Source organism: Hyperolius riggenbachi, chromosome 3 (genome assembly GCF_040937935.1).
Source record: "Hyperolius riggenbachi isolate aHypRig1 chromosome 3, aHypRig1.pri, whole genome shotgun sequence".
In the NCBI taxonomy this organism is placed as follows: domain Eukaryota; kingdom Metazoa; phylum Chordata; class Amphibia; order Anura; family Hyperoliidae; genus Hyperolius; species Hyperolius riggenbachi.
In genome coordinates, this window is record NC_090648.1 from 507,595,155 (window position 1) to 507,612,383 (window position 17,229).

Genomic DNA, 17,229 nt, shown 5'->3' on the forward strand with positions numbered 1-17,229 from the left:
GGGGGGGGTGTCAGGGGGAGGGTGCGCCATTCAAAGTTTCACAGGGGGGCCCAGTGGTTTCTAGTTATGCCCCTGGGTTGCACCACAGATATAACATGCGGTGGGACTTCTTAGGCGCGGTGTGATGCAATCGTCAACAGTCGCACTGCCCCAAGTGTAAAAGCTGTGATCGGTCCTCCAGCTTTATTTGTCATGTAGAAAGAGACACGATGAAAGATGACCGTGCACCAGACACTCCCACTGCTCATTGCACATCCCCTTCACCAGGCACACGATAACTTGAACGTTATTTGTATTACACAAGATGAACTTTATTGATAAGAATCAAATGGAAGTGCATCAGCAATAGACCAACGTTAGCAGTGCAGAGTCTTTCATTGTGTCTTCTTTTTGCTGCAATACTTTGACTCAGAGCACGCTGACTGTCCGCACACCGCAATCTAAGTCGTTTTCTCCATGTGTGTTTATTTCCGTGTGCCAACCCACAACTCCTTGTTGCTTTATTTGTCATGCTCTGGAGGTCTGCTGCTCATTGGAAGTGAAAGCTCATACAAACCCAGAAACATTCCTACTGCCCAATCATCTAGTGATTGTTGTACTCCATCGTATGAACGATGTAACCACACGTGGAAAAAGACTGGGTGTTTCACCTTATTGCAGCCAATTTATTTAGAGGCTTGCAAATGCTCCAGGGCAATTTATTTTAACACATTTTTTTATATCCTATTTGTTACATGTCCTTGCTTTTAATTAGTACTGCTGTAATGTGTATTTATGGCCACTTGTCACTAGGGGGCAGTGTGGGACAATAACAGAGGACTTCTGCTTTCAGTTTCTATATGTTCTGCTAGCAGAGAGAGATCAAAGCATTCCAAGAATTTACAGCACAACGAGATGAGGCCAAAAGCAGTGCACTTATCTCAAATGAGATAACTCTACTGAAGCTGTTAATGGGTTACTGGCTGCAGTTAACAGCTAATAAGGAGGTGGCAACTGAATTTTGGCCTAATTAGTAAAATGGACTTACCAACAAATGTGGAAAAATCAAATATGGGGCACGACGGTGGCGTAGTGATTACCTCTTTTGCGTAGTGCTGGGTCCCCGATTCGAATCCCAGCCAGGCACTATCTGCATGCAGTTTGTATGTTTTCCCTGTGTATGTGTGGGTTTCCTCCGGGCCCACAATTTCCTCCCACATTCCAAAAACATACAGATAAGTTAGTTGGCTTACCCTCTAAAATTGGTCCTAGACTATGATACACTTATAAAGATGGTAGAAATTAGATTGTGAGCCCCTCTGAGGGACATGCAGTGACAAGGTCTATATACTCTTTGCAGTGCTGCATGTTGCTAAATATATATTGAAATTGCTATATAACAATGATATGCAGAGCTTTCCCATCACTGGTCCAGGAAGCCGATTAGAATTCCAACATATGCTGTACAGAGAACAGACAGCATGTAAAGGACTGCTATTGTGAAAAAATGTACACAATACATGTAAACACATACAAATAAGAAGTACATTTCTCCCAGAGTAAAATGAGCCATAAATTACTTTTCTCCTATGTTGCGGTCACTTGCAGTAGGTAGTAGAAATCTAACAGAACTGACAGGTTTTCGACTAGCCCATCTCTTCATTGGGGATTCTCAGCAAGGCCTTTATTCTTTATTAAGACATTCCCTAAAAAGGATTTATACAAAGATGCTGATAGTAGCAAAAAAAGTTTCTGTACTGTGTTAGCCAAACAAATTAAGTTTTGTGAAAATTATACATTTTAATGACTAACTGATAGAGTTAAAAGATGCAAGCTTTCTGGGATCTAGTCCCCTTCTTCAGGCGTATTTCCAGGTGTTAGCTGAAGTAAAACACTGATGCAGGTAAATGGTAAACACAAAGATGGCAGTTGTGCTGGTTACTATTTAGTATTGATTGACTTGGCTTCATGATCTTCAGAAACCTGCTAGATTTCATGTTTGCTTGCATAAGCTCACTGGCTCCAGCCTGCTGATCACCTGATATCTAACTGCTAAACAGTAACCAGCTCAACTGCCATCTACGTGTTTACTATTTACCTGCATCAGTGTTTTACTTCAGCTAACATCTGGAAATATGCCTGAAGAAGGGGACTAGACCCCAGAAAACTTGCATAATTATTTAACTGTATCAGTAAGCCATTAAAAGGTATTACTTTTACAAAACTTAGTTTTTTCTACCTACAAAGATGCTGGCCAGCCTCCCTGCTTGCTGCACACTTTTTTGGCAGTTGGACAGAGCAACTACCATTCACTATGTGCTTTTGAAAATTAAGAAAACCCTGAGAACCCCCCATGAGGAGATGGGCTAGTCCAAAACTTGCCGGTTCTGTCAGATTTCTACTATCTACTGTAAGTGACAGCAACATAGGAGAAAAGTAATTTATGGCTCATTTTACTCTGGAAGAAACGTACTTCTTATTTGAATGTGTTTACATGTATTTTAAATGTTATGATTTTCGTGATAGTGGTCCTTTCATGATAGTGAGAGGGTGATGTCGGCAGCTCCTCCTAGTCATTAATCTTAAAGAGAACCAGAGAGGAAGCACCCTCCTGTATTTTACCATATATATCAGCCCAGATAAAATCCCCGACTGAGCATTCAGTCTGGCTTTGCTATAATGGCTTCCTGAGCAGAGCCACAAGGGGACAGGCTTGGACTTGAAAATACAGCACAAAAGACAGACTCAGCTATAATGATTCCTGAACAAAGCCAGACTGAATGCTCAGTCAGGGGATTTTATCAGGGGTGATAAGAAGCAATCTGAACAGTAAATAATGAAACAGAGAGCAGGGTAGATGTTTTCTCTAATGTTCCCACTGATATATATATATATATATGGTAAAATTCATGAGGGTGCTTCGTCTCTGGTTCCCTTTAATGGCTGGCCAATAAGCATTGTCCCGGCCCTTCAGTTAGCGTTAGTCGCCGTTCGAGCCTAGAGTAGCATCGCCCGTGTCTAGCAGTGGTCACTGGCTTTTTTACATTTTTTTCCCACCTTCTGGGGGTCATTAATGGAGAAAGGCCTAGTCATCAAGGGATGGGGTCGGACGGGGAGAGAAAGAAGCACAAGGGCTCTTCACGAAAAGAAAAAAGTGTTTAGGAATCCTCTTAAGAGAAAACGTTGCTGTAGTGAAAGGCGTGATCCTATTCCACACGTTGATGAACACACACCACGACAAGTGTGTCTTGATGTAAAGAAAGAGTCTTTAGGCTCGAAGTCTCCCACCGGTTTGTCTGTAGAGAAGCTTTGTCTGGAATACTGTATACTGGAAAACTGGCGGAAAGCATGAAGAGCTGCAAACATTCGAGGTGGCGACGCCGCCCCAATTCTTCTGTGCTGAACGCCCACCCTGTCTCTTCTCACCAGGAGGGAAGATCTCACCCCAGGTGCCTTCAAAGCCCAAACTGAAGGAAACTCTAACAGCCAGCAGGATAACCATGTAAAAGTGGACCTGAACTCTTGCACAGGACTGAAGGAAAACAGAGAGAAATGTACTCTGTATGTACTTAGAAAGTTTAGCCTGTCTAACTCCCCCTAATGTGTCTAATCACAAGTTGTAATTTGATCTCCCCCCTGTGTCACATGTGACTGCCTATGGCAGATAAGCAGATTAGCTCATTTGAAAAAACAGGATTTTAACAATATGTCTGCTTCCATGAATCAGGAAGTAGAAACTGTGCAGATTTAGTTTAGGATTTGTATCAGCTGTAACAAAGATAGTTTTTTGTTTAAAGGTTATTAATCCGTTGTGTAGCTTTTAGAGCAGCGAGGATGTCCAGAGTTCAGGTCCGTTTGGTATAAACGGTGGTGAACAGAATATCAGTTGCATGGGCCAAAGGTGCTTGTCAGGGCAGTACAGGTGGCTTCCTCTCCTCTCTGAATTCAGCTGGAAGGCAGGACAATTAGGGGTGAGCATGTGACTGTTACAAAATAGGAAGCACCCTAGATGCATGTCCCAGCATCCCTGCATTATATAGCAGAAGCCACCGGATAATTCAATAAACGGAACCCGAGCCGGGTTTAAAAGTAAACAACAAAAACATGCTGCCTCATCTGGGAGGGGCTTGCTGGACCTGGCAGCGCTCATTACCTCCTGTCCCCACCGCTCCTAGCTGCTGGAATCCGGCAGTTTCAGTTTCATGACCTTTTGAGGTCACAATGAGAAGCAGCGTCTATGTAGTCCTCTGAGAGCATAGCGCTGATTGGCGGTAAGGGGGAGAGGAGGAGATCAGGCAGCGGAGACCCTGTTAAGGGGCCCATACATCTAACGATTTTCCCGCTTTGATTTGATCACTGTGATCGAATCTGCTGTGAAATTGTTGTGCAAACGCTGACAGAACGATCGATTTCCGTCCGAAATCAATCGTTTCCGTCGATCCGTCCGTGCGGAAGATTTTGCTCGATCGCCGGCTGGTCGGGAGTGCGTCAATAGTGGCGTTCGAATGCCCGACGACCGACTCAATACAGCGGCAATACATACATTACCTGCTCTGGCCGGTGCGTGTCCCCCCGATCTCCGCTGTCTTCTTCTCCGCTCTGGGCTCCAACGCTGCAGCTTCAAGGAACTTCCTATCCCGGCAGGAAGTTTAAACAGTATAGCGCCCTCTACTGTTTAAACTTCCCCGGACAGAAAGAAGTGAAGCCAGCCGGACCCGGAGCCCAGCGGGAGAAGAAGACAGTGGAGACCGGGGGACACACGCCGGCCGGAGCAGGTAATGTATGCAGCGGGGGGGGGGAGGGTTGGGGGGTTGCGGCAGCTTTATACGGCTACTTTTAGAAGGCTCCGGCAGGCGGGGAAGGGGCGTTTTGCTGGCATTTCTTATCCTGCAGTGGGAAGCTCCTTTCGCAAAAGTCTATCTGGGGGGGGGGGGGGGCGCAGGGTAAACGGAGAGTTGCGATCAGGGCACACACAGACATGTCCTGCAGATGGAAACATGCCTCTGTGTTCCTTTTTTAGATTTTGAAAACCCGCCTCAGGTACTCTTTAAGCACGGACCTTGACACCTTAAAGCAGTAGGATTAGCCATACTATGCCAGGAGAAAAGAAAACACATACCATATATAAATAGATAAATACTTGTTCTACTTACATAAAACATGTATGCCACTGTCCACGTTTTGATTTCAGTGAATTTTATACAGTAAATAAAGAGAAAACTGTTCCAGGCATTTGCCATCTTGATTCCCTCTGACTGAAGCCAATCCTGATGTTATTTCCTTGCTTACTTTTTTTTTCTCCTAGAAACTGCACTCTCATAGCTAGCTTGCTTTGTAAACACATGTAAGATAAGATAACAGTAGCTTCACACTGAACTGCCCTCAGCCAATCAGTGAGGAGCAGGAAAGTGGGAGGGGAGATGACAAGCTCCCTTCTAGTCGGCATAGAGCCATGCTGACTGAGATACGATTTATTACAGCAGAAACATTTATGATTATATTGGAATGTGTGCAATGCAGGGTGAGGTTCCAGGCTGCATAATGAACACAGAGCAGTGGGTAAATGGGATTTGATTTTGTGGCTAACAATCCCTTTTTTAAAAAAGAAGTACAGAGACAACGGGAGCCCAAATAGCGCAACACGTCATACAGATTGGTGTATAAAGAAAGACAAGAGTTTACTCACAAAGGTATGGAAAACTTAAAATAAAATAAAAGGAGGTGACTTATCTCAAAAACGACAATCTCATAAGGTAATGAAATGTATTTACACAGGCAATGCGTTTCGCGGGCCTGACCCCGCTTCCTTGGTGATCATTAAGGGATCGTTAAGCATCCCTGATGATTGTTTTTATATGCGTATATGTGTTGTACCATAATTTAATCCTTAAAGGGACACTTAAGTCAAACAAAAAAAATGAGTTTTACTCACCCAGGGCTTCCAATAGCCCCCTGCAGCTGTCCGGTGCCCTCGCCGTCTCCCTCCGATCCTCCTGGCCTCGCCGGCAGCCACTTCCTGTTTCGGTGACAGGAGCTGACAGGCTGGGGACGCGAGTAATTCTTTGCGTTCCCAGACACATTAACACCCTCTATGCTGCTATATGGTATATGATATATGCTATAGCAGCATAGATGGCGCTATTGTGGCCAGGAAAGTGAAGAATCACTCGCGTCCCCAGCCTGTCAGCTCCTGTCACCGAAACAGGAAGTGGCTGCCGGCGGGGCCAGGAGGATCGGAGGGAGATGGCGAGGGCACCGGACAGCTGCAGCGGGCTATTGGAAGCCCCAGGTGAGTAAAACTCATTTTTTTTTGTTTGACTTAAGTGTCCCTTTAATACTGAGCTCCTCATATTCGATACATTTTAGGCACTATAATTGGCCTGAGGAAGCAGGCTCAGGCCCACGAAACGCGTTGCCTGTGCTAAGAATTTTTTTTTTTACCTTATGAGATTGTCATTTTTGAGGAAAGCCACCTCCTTTTCTCCTTTTATTTGATTTTAACTCGATTCATTAAGCAATACACTGAGGGAGGCGCCCAGTATGTCTAAGTTCTAATACACAATTTTACTAACGAGAGGCGGTGTGGATCTTGCCTCTCTCGAAAAAGAAGCCAATATTATTAAAGACAATAGGAACCAGAAACATAGGCTGGGCACTGTCTTCAAAGCTTGTTTATTTCGTGGCACGGCAGGTACATACAGTATATCCATTGTGCGGAAAGTACAGCTGGTGGGGAACCGGTGAGGAGAGAGGATGAAGCAGGGGATGATCAGACGACACGTTTCGCTTTGTTCACAATGCTTGCTCATGTGCTTGTCTAGCCGTTGGATGGCATGGCATGAATACAGGAAGTCAACTCAGTGGCTCCACCCACCGCACCACCTCCAAGCTGTGATGGGAGTGGCATGCTTTGTCTAGTTTTGTGCTTTGTGCAAACAATAGCGAAACATATTTCATTATACAAACAATGTGATGTATGCAACTGCATTACTCCACTTAAAGAGACTCCGTAACAAAAATTGCATCCTGTTTTTTATCCTACAAGTTCCAAAAGCTATTCTAATTTGTTCTGGCTTACTGCAGCACTTTCTACTATCACCATCTCTGTAATAAATCAACTTATCTCTCTCTTGTCAGACTTGTCAGCCTGTGTCTGGAAGGCTGCCAAGTTCTTCAGTGTTGTGGTTCTGTGATGCATCTCCCCCATCCAGGCCCCTCTCTGCACACTGCCTGTGTATTATTTAGATTAGAGCAGCTTCTCTCTTCTCTCTTATCTTTTACAAGCTGGATAAATCCTCCTCTGAGCTGGCTGGGCTTTCACATACTGAGGAATTACATACAGGCAGAACTGTTTGCACTCTGCAGGAAGAAACAGCCTGACACTTCAGTGGAAGATAGCTGCAGGGGGAAAGAAACACACAAATGATCTCTTGAGATTCAAAAGGAAGGCTGTATACAGCCTGCTTGTGTATAGATGTATTTTCTATGTGTGGACATACTGTACATCAATCTACTTCCTGTTTTGGTGGCCATTTTGTTTGTTTATAAACAAACTTTTAAAAACTGTTTTTAACCACTTTTAATGCGTCGAGGAGCGGCGAAATTGTGTCAGAGGGTAATAGGAGATGTCCCCTAACGCACTGGTATGTTTACTTTTGTGCGATTTTAGCAATACAGATTCTCTTTAAACAGATGTGTATTGGAAAAAATTTATTTTTAAAAAGTTATTGGAAAAAAATATATTTATTTATTTAAGAACATAAAAAGGACAACGTTTCATGGGTGCTGGCCCCAGTGGTGGCTCCGGCGTCACAAAAAGGGCACGATGGCTGTCTGGTGGGGAGCATTTGGGTGATCAAAATCGATATTTGTATGGCGAACTTTAGATATTTTTTGCCTTACTCAGGTGATAAAATTAAGGCCAACTAGTTTATCAGTGATGGGAACCAAATGTACATATCACAAACAGAACTCAGAGGCTTTTGAGCAGAGCAGATTGTCCAAATGATGGTGCTATTATTTAACCTCCCTGGCGTTCTGTTTCATGCGGCCGAGGGTGCCTTTTTTTTTTTAACCACTTGAGGACCCACCCTTTACCCCCCCTTAAAGAGAGTCTGAAGCGAGAATAGATCTCGCTTCAGACCTCATATGTAGCAGGGGCACGTGTGCCCCTGCTAAAACGCCACTATAGCGCGGCTTAACGGGGGTCCCTGTCCCCCCAAACCCCCTCCGTGCAGCGGGGGAGCGCTTCCTGGTTGGGGCAGGGCTAACCGCCGCAGCGCTGCCCCATGCGCGTCTGTCAGACGCGTATCTCCGCCTCTCCCCCGCCCCTCTCAGTCTTCCTTCACTAAGAGGGGCGGGGGAGAGGCAGCGATGCGCGTCTGATAGACGCGCTGGGAGGCAGGGCTGCAGCCGTTAGCCCTGCCTCCAGGAAGAAAAAAACCTACGACCAACTTGCGACCAAGGTTTGCGGGGGGTGGGTTGGGGGTACAGGGACCCTCGTGCAGCCGCGGGATAGCGGCGTTTTAGCAGGGGCACATGTGCCCCTGCTATATATGAGAGCTTGAAGCGAGATTTAGTCTCGCTTCAGTGTCTCTTTAAGGACCAGCGCTGTGTTTAGTGATCTGTGCTGGGTGGGCTCTGCAGCCCCCAGCACAGATCAGCGGGCACGCAGAGCGATCAGATCGCCCCCTTTTTTTCCCCCCTATGGGGATGGTGTGCAGGGGGGGTCTGATCGCTCTGGTGGGCAGGCTAGTTGCGGGGGGGGGCACCTCAAAGCCCCCCTCCGCGGCGAAATTCCCCCCCTCCCTCTCCTACCTGCTGCCCCCCCCGGTGATCGAGGCTGCACAGGACGCTATCCGTCCTGTGCAGCCAGTGACAGGCTGTCCCCTGTCACATGGCGGCGATCCCCGGCCGCTGATTGGCCGGGGATCGCCGATCTGCCTTACGGCGCTGCTGCGCAGCAGCGCCGTACAAATGTAAACAAAGCGGATTATTTCCGCTTGTGTTTACATTTAGCCTGCGAGCCGCCATCGGCGGCCCGCAGGCTATTCACGGAGCCCCCCGCCGTGAATTGACAGGAAGCAGCCGCTCGCGCGAGCGGCTGCTTCCTGATTAATCAGCCTGCAGCTGGCGACGCAGTACTGCGTCGCTGGTCCTGCAGCTGCCACTTTGCCGACGCACGTTATAAGCGTGCGGTCGGCAAGTGGTTAAAGGCTATTTTTTAGTGTAGCTAGCACTAGGCTAGCTACTCTAAGCAAAAAGTGCGGCGATCAGGGGGGATCAAAGCGGGCCAGCGGCGATCGGAGTAGTGATGTAGCTAGCCAAGTGCTAGCTACACCCCCTCTGAAAATTTGGGACAGAAAGACCATCCAGGGGCTGAGAAATACACCGTGGCGGTAATTAACGAGCTGAGCTCGTCATTACCGCCAAGGTGGTTAAGAAAAGTTACCTACAGATGTACTTGGCTAGTTGGCTGGCATGCTTTAATGCTTACTTGCTAGCAAGCTGCTCCTGTGTGGACAGACAGATCACAGACAAATCATTTCAGCCCCAGCCTGTGTTTTACGACACTACAAGCAAGGGGAGGGGGAAGAGGCAGGAGGAAGAGAAACACTGTGTGTGTAATTCAGATGCGGGTCAGGTGGCATGCCGGCTTGCGCACACTGAGGACACCGGAACCCACTAAGAGTTGCAGAAAGGCTACAAGACATAGCTGGGAGGCTGGCGGTTGTGCTTTTTCAGCCGGTTGACAGATACTGAGGATGCTGCTGGAGCTTCTGCTTTAAGAAGGCAAATTTCTGTTTTGCATAGCGTTTCAGTTAGAGGGGTTTTTGGTCCTCTTTAGCCCCTTATATGCTTCTCTGGTTCACCAAGAACTTGTTGGGTATTTTGTAACTCAGTACAACTAAACGATTCATGACAGCTTTTCAGCTGCAAATAATTCAAGACTTAAAGGGGTTCTGTGGCATACTAAAAAAACAAACAAAAACAGACACTTACCTGGGGCTTCTATCGACCCCCCCCATGCAGCTGTCCTGTCCCGCGCCGTCCTCCTACGATCCTCCATTCCCCGCTGCCGGTCCCGGTCTAATTATCCCTGTAACTACACTGTGGCTACGGGGCCGTGCGCGTACTCGCTGCCACACGCATCACCGGGAGCTTACTGCACATGCGCAGTGTAAGAATACTTTGTACTGCGCCTGCACAATAAGCTCTCGATGACGCGCGGGAGCAAGCATTATTTGTCTTGTTAGACGAATGTTAGACCGGGACCGGCGGCGGGGAACTGAGGATCGTAGGAGAACGGCGCAGGACATGACAGCTGCAGGGGGCCGATAGAAGCCCCAGGTAAGTGTCCGTTTTTTTGTTTTTTTTTTAGTATGCCACAGAACCCCTTTAAGGGTTATCTTAAGGACTGCCTGAAGTAGGTCTAAACTGATAATAAAATTGTAAATGTATGTAAAATAATAATTTGTTTATCTAGGAATTGTTTTTGGTGCGTGAATGTGCTTAGCATGTAAGCAAAAAATGCCAACCTGAAGCTATACTAGCTCTGCCCCCAACATACAAGTTGGTAGCATACAGAGAGAGACACAGTGAGTATGGTGGTCCCCCTCGACTCTGTTTACCAGCTCTTCTAGCCATCAGCAAAGGGTTGGGAATACCCTTGGTAGGAGAAATAGCAAAGCCTCTCTCTCCTTGTAAAGCACTATTGGACACAAAGCTGTCTGAACACCCTTTGGCCCAATGGATGAGGTTGATGATGGTATCCAATCACCCTGATAATGCAGTGATCACACCACCCTAATGGCCAGATTCCTAAGACTTTTACAGATTTGGCAGTAGTGTAAAAGTTAGGATCAATAGATTATGTAGAGTATTTATTTGTTTTCTCTGAGGTGCTAGAAAGTTTTTGGAGTTTTCCTCTGGTATCCATTACATTTGTCTGCTGCGTAATTGAAGCTTCTTCTTCTTGATTTCAGTCTTCTTTCCTGATTAAAAGCAGAAAAAGGACACAGCACTCGTAGGCTGTATGCAGCAACAAGCTGTACTGAGGCAAATGGACACACTGCATGTTTGCTGAGGAAGGACTCCGCCCAAAACATGTAGTGCGTTCATTTTCTCCAGTACAGCTTGTTCCTGTGTACAGACTACAGTGCTGTGTCCTTTTTCTGCTTTCATTCATTGGATCTACAGGGGTGGGGCACCTATTGGATAATGGTCGCTGATTTCTTACCCAAGGTTGAAGTCCTTTTTACTGTTGTTTCTTTCTTGATTACAGAGACATCAGTGGAAGTGAAAATAGTGCAAGGACAACAAGCTCGTGGCCTTCCATTGAAGGCATTGAGGTCACAAGAGTTCAAAGCATTCGGTTTCTGGGCATCACCATTCTCAACGATTTCAGAAGCGATTAGAACATTTCCAGAACCCAGAAGAAGTTTCAGCAAAGGTTGTTTCTCCTGCAACGACTAAAAAGTTTGGAATGGGGCGGGAACTACTGACCAACTTCCCCAACTCTTCCACCATTCTATCAATCCTCTTCTCCTCTGTCATTGTCTGGCACACTGGTGCATCTGCTAGAGACAGAAACAAAACTTCAGAGAGTCATGACTGCAGCGGATAGGATCATTGGGACCCCCCTGCCGCCACTAGACCTCCTGAACACTTCTGGAATGAAGATCAGGATCAGTAGAATAATGAACACCACATCCCTCCCACACTGATGCTACTTCAACCTTCCCTCATCAGGCCGGCGCTACAGAGGCCCACCAAAACTTCCAGGTACAGGAGCACCTTCTTCTAGCTGAGGCTGCTGAGATTCCTATGCTGATACAGCTGAGAGCTCATATTACACTTGTGATTACTAGCAGCTGAGGGGGAGTTAGACAGGCTCTTCACTCTAAACACAAACGGTGGATTAATCTGGGTTTTCCTTGTGTCCCATGCATGAATTCAGGTCCACTTTAATGTGTACATTATTATTATTATTATTATTTGTATTATTATTATTTAGTATTTATATAGTGCTGACTTAACTGTCCCTCTGAGGGGCTCACAATCTAATCTCTACCATAGTCATATGTTTCCATATGTATCATTTTCCATGGCCAATTTAGGGGGAAGCCAATTAACTTAACCACTTGAGGACCCACCCTTTACCCCCCCTTAAAGGAATACTTAAGGCAAACGAAAAAAAAAATGACTTTTACTCACCTGGGGCATCCCTCAGCCCCCCGAAGCTGGATGGTGCCCTCGCAGCCCTGCTCCGATCTTCCTGTCCCCGCCGGCAGCTACTTCCGGGTTCGGCGACATCCGCCGACAGGCTGGAAACGCGGCTGATTTTCCGCGTTCCCAGGCGCTATATCGCCCCTCTATGCTGCTATAGCGTATATATATACGCTATAGCAGCATAGAGGGTGATATAGCGGCTGGGAACGCGGAAAATCAGCCGCGTTCCCAGCCTGTCGGCGGATGTCGCCGAACCCGGAAGTAGCCGCCGGCGGGGACAGGAAGATCGGAGCGGGGCTGCGAGGGCACCATCCAGCTTCGGGGGGCTGAGGGATGCCCCAGGTGAGTAAAAGTCATTTTTTTCGTTTGACTTAAGTATCCCTTTAACCACTTGCCGACCGCCTACTTCATATTGGCGGCGGCAAAGTGGCAGCCCCAGGACCACGTAACGCAGATTGGCGTCAGGTCCTGGGGCACTCTCTGGCCGGGGATCGCGCGCTGGGATGCGCGCGCATCCACCGGCAATAGGCTCCGCCCACCCGCGACGTCAACCCGCCGGCCAATCGGAAGCGCCGGCGGGTTGTTAACCCGACGATCCCCGGATAGGAAGCGTATAATACGCTTTGTAATGTTTACAAAGTGTATTATACAGGCTGCCTCCTGCCCTGGTGGTCCCAGTGTCCGAGGGACCACCAGGGCAGGCTGCAGCCACCCTAGTCTGCACCCAAACACTGATCTGCCCCCCCCTGCCCCCTGATCGCCCACAGTACCCCTCAGACCCCCCCCTGCCCACTCCCCAGACCACCATTTGCACACAATCACCCCCCTAATCACCCATCAATCACTCCCTGTCACTATCTGTCAACGCTATTTTTTTTTTTAGTCCCTAAACTGCCCCCTGCTCCCTCCTGATCACCCCCCCACCCCTCAGATTCTCCCCAGACCCTCCCCCCCCCCCCCTGTGTACTGTATGCATCTATCCCCCCTGATCACCTGTCAATCACCTGTCAATCACCCCCTGTCGCTGCCACCCATCAATCAGCCCCTAACCTGCCCCTTGCGGGCAATCTGATCACCCACCCACACCAATAGATCGCCCGCAGATCCGACATCAGATCACCTCCCAAATCCATCGTTTACATCTATTCTCTCCTCTAAACACCCACTAATTACCCATCAATCACCCATAAATCACCCCCTATCACCACCTGTCACTGTTACCCATCAGATTAGACCCTTGCGGGCACCCAATCGCCCGCCCACACGCTCAGATTGCCCTCAACCCCCCCCTTATCGATTCGCCAGTGCATTATTTACATCCGTTCTTCCCTGTAATAACCCACTGATCACCTGTCAATCACCCCCTGTCACTGCCACCCATCAATCACCCCCTGTCACTGCCACCCATCAATCAGCCCCTAACCTGCCCCTTGCGGGCAATCTGATCACCCACCCACACCAATAGATCGCCCGCAGATCCGACATCAGATCACCTCCCAAGTGCAGTGTTTACATCTCTTCTCTCCTCTAAACACCCACTAATTACCCATCAATCACCCCCTATCACCACCTGTCACTGTTACCCATCAGATTAGACCCTAATCTGCCCCTTGCGGGCACCCAATCACCCGCCCACACCTCAGAACGCCCTCAGACCCCAGCCCTGATCACCTCGCCAGTGCATTGCTTGCATCTATTTCCCCCCTCTAATCACACCTTGAGACACCCATAAATCACCTCCTGTCACCCCCTAGCACACCTACCCATCAGATCAGGCCCTAATTTGCCCCGTGTGGGCTCCTGATCACTCGGCCAAACCCTCAGATCCCCCTCAGACCCCCTTCCGATCACCTCCCCAGTGCATTGATTGCATCTATTTTCCCCTCTAACCGCCCCCTGAGACACCCATCAATCACCTCCTGTCACCCCCCTAGCACTCCTATCCATCAGATCAGGCCCAATACATCCTGTCATCTAAGAGGCCATCCTGCTTATGACCGTTTCCACAAAATTTGCCCCCTCATAGACCACCTGTCATCAAAATTTGCAGATGCTTATACCCCTGAACAGTCATTTTGAGAAATTTGGTTTCCAGACTACTCACAGTTTTGGGCCCGTAAAATGCCAGGGCAGTATAGGAACCCCACAAGTGACCCCATTTTAGAAAGAAGACACCCCAAGGTATTCTGTTAGGTGTATGATGAGTTCATAGAAGATTTTATTTTTTGTCAAAAGTTAGCGGAAATTGGATTTTTATTGTTTTTTTCACAAAGTGTCATTTTTCACTAACTTGTGACAAAAAATAAAATCTTCTATGAACTCACCATACCCCTAACGGAATACCTTGGGGTGTCGTCTTTCTAAAATGGGGTCACTTGTGGGGTTCCTATACTGCCCTGGCATTTTAGGGGCCCTAAACCGTGGGGAGTAGTCTAGAAAACAAATGCCTCAAAATGACCTGTGAATAGGACGTTGGGCCCCTTAGCGCACCTAGGCTGCAAAAAAGTGTCACACATGTAGTATCGCCATACTCAGGAGAAGTAGTATAATGTGTTTTGTGGTGTATTTTTACACATACCCATGCTGGGTGGGAGAAATCTCTCTGTAAATGGACAATTGTGTGTAAAAAAAATTAACAAATTGTCATTTACAGAGATATTTCTCCCACCCAGCATGGGTATGTGTAAAAATACACCCCAAAACACATTATACTACTTCTCCTGAGTACGGCAATACCACATGTGTGGCACTTTTTTGCAGCCTAACTGCGCTAAGGGGTCCAAATTCCAATGAGCACCTTTAGGCTTTACAGGGGTGCTTACAATTTAGCACCCCCCAAAATGTCAGGACAGTAAACACACCCCACAAATGACCCCATTTTGGAAAGTAGACACTTCAAGGTATTCAGAGAGTAGCATAGTGAGTCCGTGGCAGATTTAATTTTTTTTTGTCGCAAGTTAGAAGAAATGGAAACTTTTTTTTTTTTTTGTTACAAAGTGTCATTTTCCGCTAACTTGTGACAAAAAATAAAATCTTCTATGAACTCACCATGCCTCTCACTGAATACTTTGGGATGTCTTCTTTCCAAAATGGGGTCATTTGGGGGGGATTTGTACTATCCTGGAATTTTAGCCCCTCATGAAACCTGACAGGTGCGCAGAAAAGTCAGAGATGCTTGAAAATGGGAAAATTCACTTTTGGCACCATAGTTTGTAAACGCTATAACTTTTACCCAATCCAATAAATATACACTGAATGGTTTTTTTTTTATCAAAGACATGTAGCAGAATAACTTTCGCGCTCAAATGTATAGGAAATTTTACTTTATTTGAAAAATGTCAGCACAGAAAGTTAAAAAAGTCATTTTTTTGACAAAATTCATGTCTTTTTTGATGAATATAATAAAAAGTAAAACTCGCAGCAGCAATCAAATAGCACCGAAAGAAAGCTGTATTAGTGACAAGAAAAGGAGGTAAAATTCATTTAGGTGGTAGGTTGTATGACTGAGCAATAAACCGTGAAAGCTGCAGTGGTCCGAATGGAAAAAAAGGCTCTGGTCCTTAAGGGGTTTTATGACTGCAGTCCTTAAGTGGTTAAGGACCAGCGCTGTTTTAGCTGATCTGTGCTGGGTGGGCTGTGCAGCCCCCAGCACAGATCAGGGTGCAGGCAGAGTGACCAGATCGCACCCCTTTTTTCCCCACTAGGGGGATGATGTGCTGGGGGGGTCTGATCGCTCCTGCCTTGCCTGGGTGTTGGGGGGGGGGGGGGCACCTCAAAGCCCCCCTCCGCGGCGAAATTCACCCCCTCCCTCTCATACCTTTCCCCTCTAGCAATCTGGGCTGCACAGGACGCTATCCGTCCTGTGCAGCCAGTGACAGGCTGTCTCCTGTCACATGGCGGCGATCCCCGGCCGCTGATTGGCCGGGGATCGCCGATCTGCTTTACGGCGCTGCTGCGCAGCAGCGCCGTACAATGTAAACAAAGCGAATTATTTCCGCTTGTGTTTACATTTAAGCCTGCGAGCCGCGATCGGCGGCCCGCAGGCTATTCACGGAGCCCCCGGCCTGAATTGACAGGAAGCAGCCGCTCGCGCGAGCGGCTGCTTCCTGATTAATTAGCCTGCAGCCGGCGACGCAGAACTGCGTCGCTGGTCCTGCAGCTGCCACTTTGCCGACGCGCGGTATGAGTGCGCGGTCGGCAAGTGGTTAATGTAAAATTTAAGCCTTTGGATGATGTACACATTAAACATAGGGGTTGCCTAGTAGGTCAGTTATTGAGGCAATTGTTTGGCAGTGTAAATTGCTGCCCCCTATCACTGGGCTGCCATCAAATTAGAGTTTATGTAAAGCTTTGTGCATTTGTTAGGAGGTGCAGGAATCTCTGCTACACGTTGCAGGGCATGCCCACCGACTGCTGACAGCCACAGTTGCTGGTTAACAGGGTTGAGGGGGGCCCCCATGCTCACAGTTTGCCTCAGTGCTCATTTATGGCACTAATGGCTTGGGGGCACTAAAACTCGTAGGGAGAGCTCTAACACATTTTTTCTTACCCCAGAACAAGTTAGCAGCAGATAGCAAACAGTGCTGGCTCTAGATTCTTGAATCAACCTGATAGCTACTTGAAGAGGCGGGACTTGTAATTCGCAGGAAGTAGTTCATGAGAAAATGTAAGATGTCAGTCTGCTGGCAAGAAACCACTTATGCTAGGTACACACCATACAATTTTCTGGCAGATTTACCTGCCAGATCAATTACTCCAACATGTCCGATCTGAATTTTGATCGATTTTTTTTTTTTCCAATCTTTTTTAAATTGTTTTTTTGTTTTTTTGTTTTCAATCAAAAAGTGATTAAAAAAAATTGGAAAATCAAAAAATCTAACAAAATTCAGATCGGTCATGGAAATAATTGATCTGGCAGGTAAATCTGCCAGAAAATGGTATGGTGTGTACCTAGCATAAGAGCAAGTATGCAAGATGAATCAGAAATGAATGACAGCAAGGCCCCATTCACACTTGCAA

General features: G+C 47.1%; 1 long non-coding RNA gene across 2 annotated transcripts in view; it reads left to right on the forward strand.

Annotated features, from left to right (window-relative positions):
• The first annotated feature begins 2,051 nt into the window (after nt 1-2,051).
• The window catches only part of LOC137564464 (uncharacterized), a 656,659-nt gene continuing 641,481 nt past the window's right edge, over nt 2,052-17,229 (forward strand). For both annotated transcript variants that reach the window (XR_011030605.1, XR_011030606.1), the window contains exons 1-2: nt 2,052-2,389; nt 11,264-11,763. This is a non-coding gene — a long non-coding RNA (uncharacterized lncRNA). The remainder of the gene's footprint in view (nt 2,390-11,263; nt 11,764-17,229) is intronic.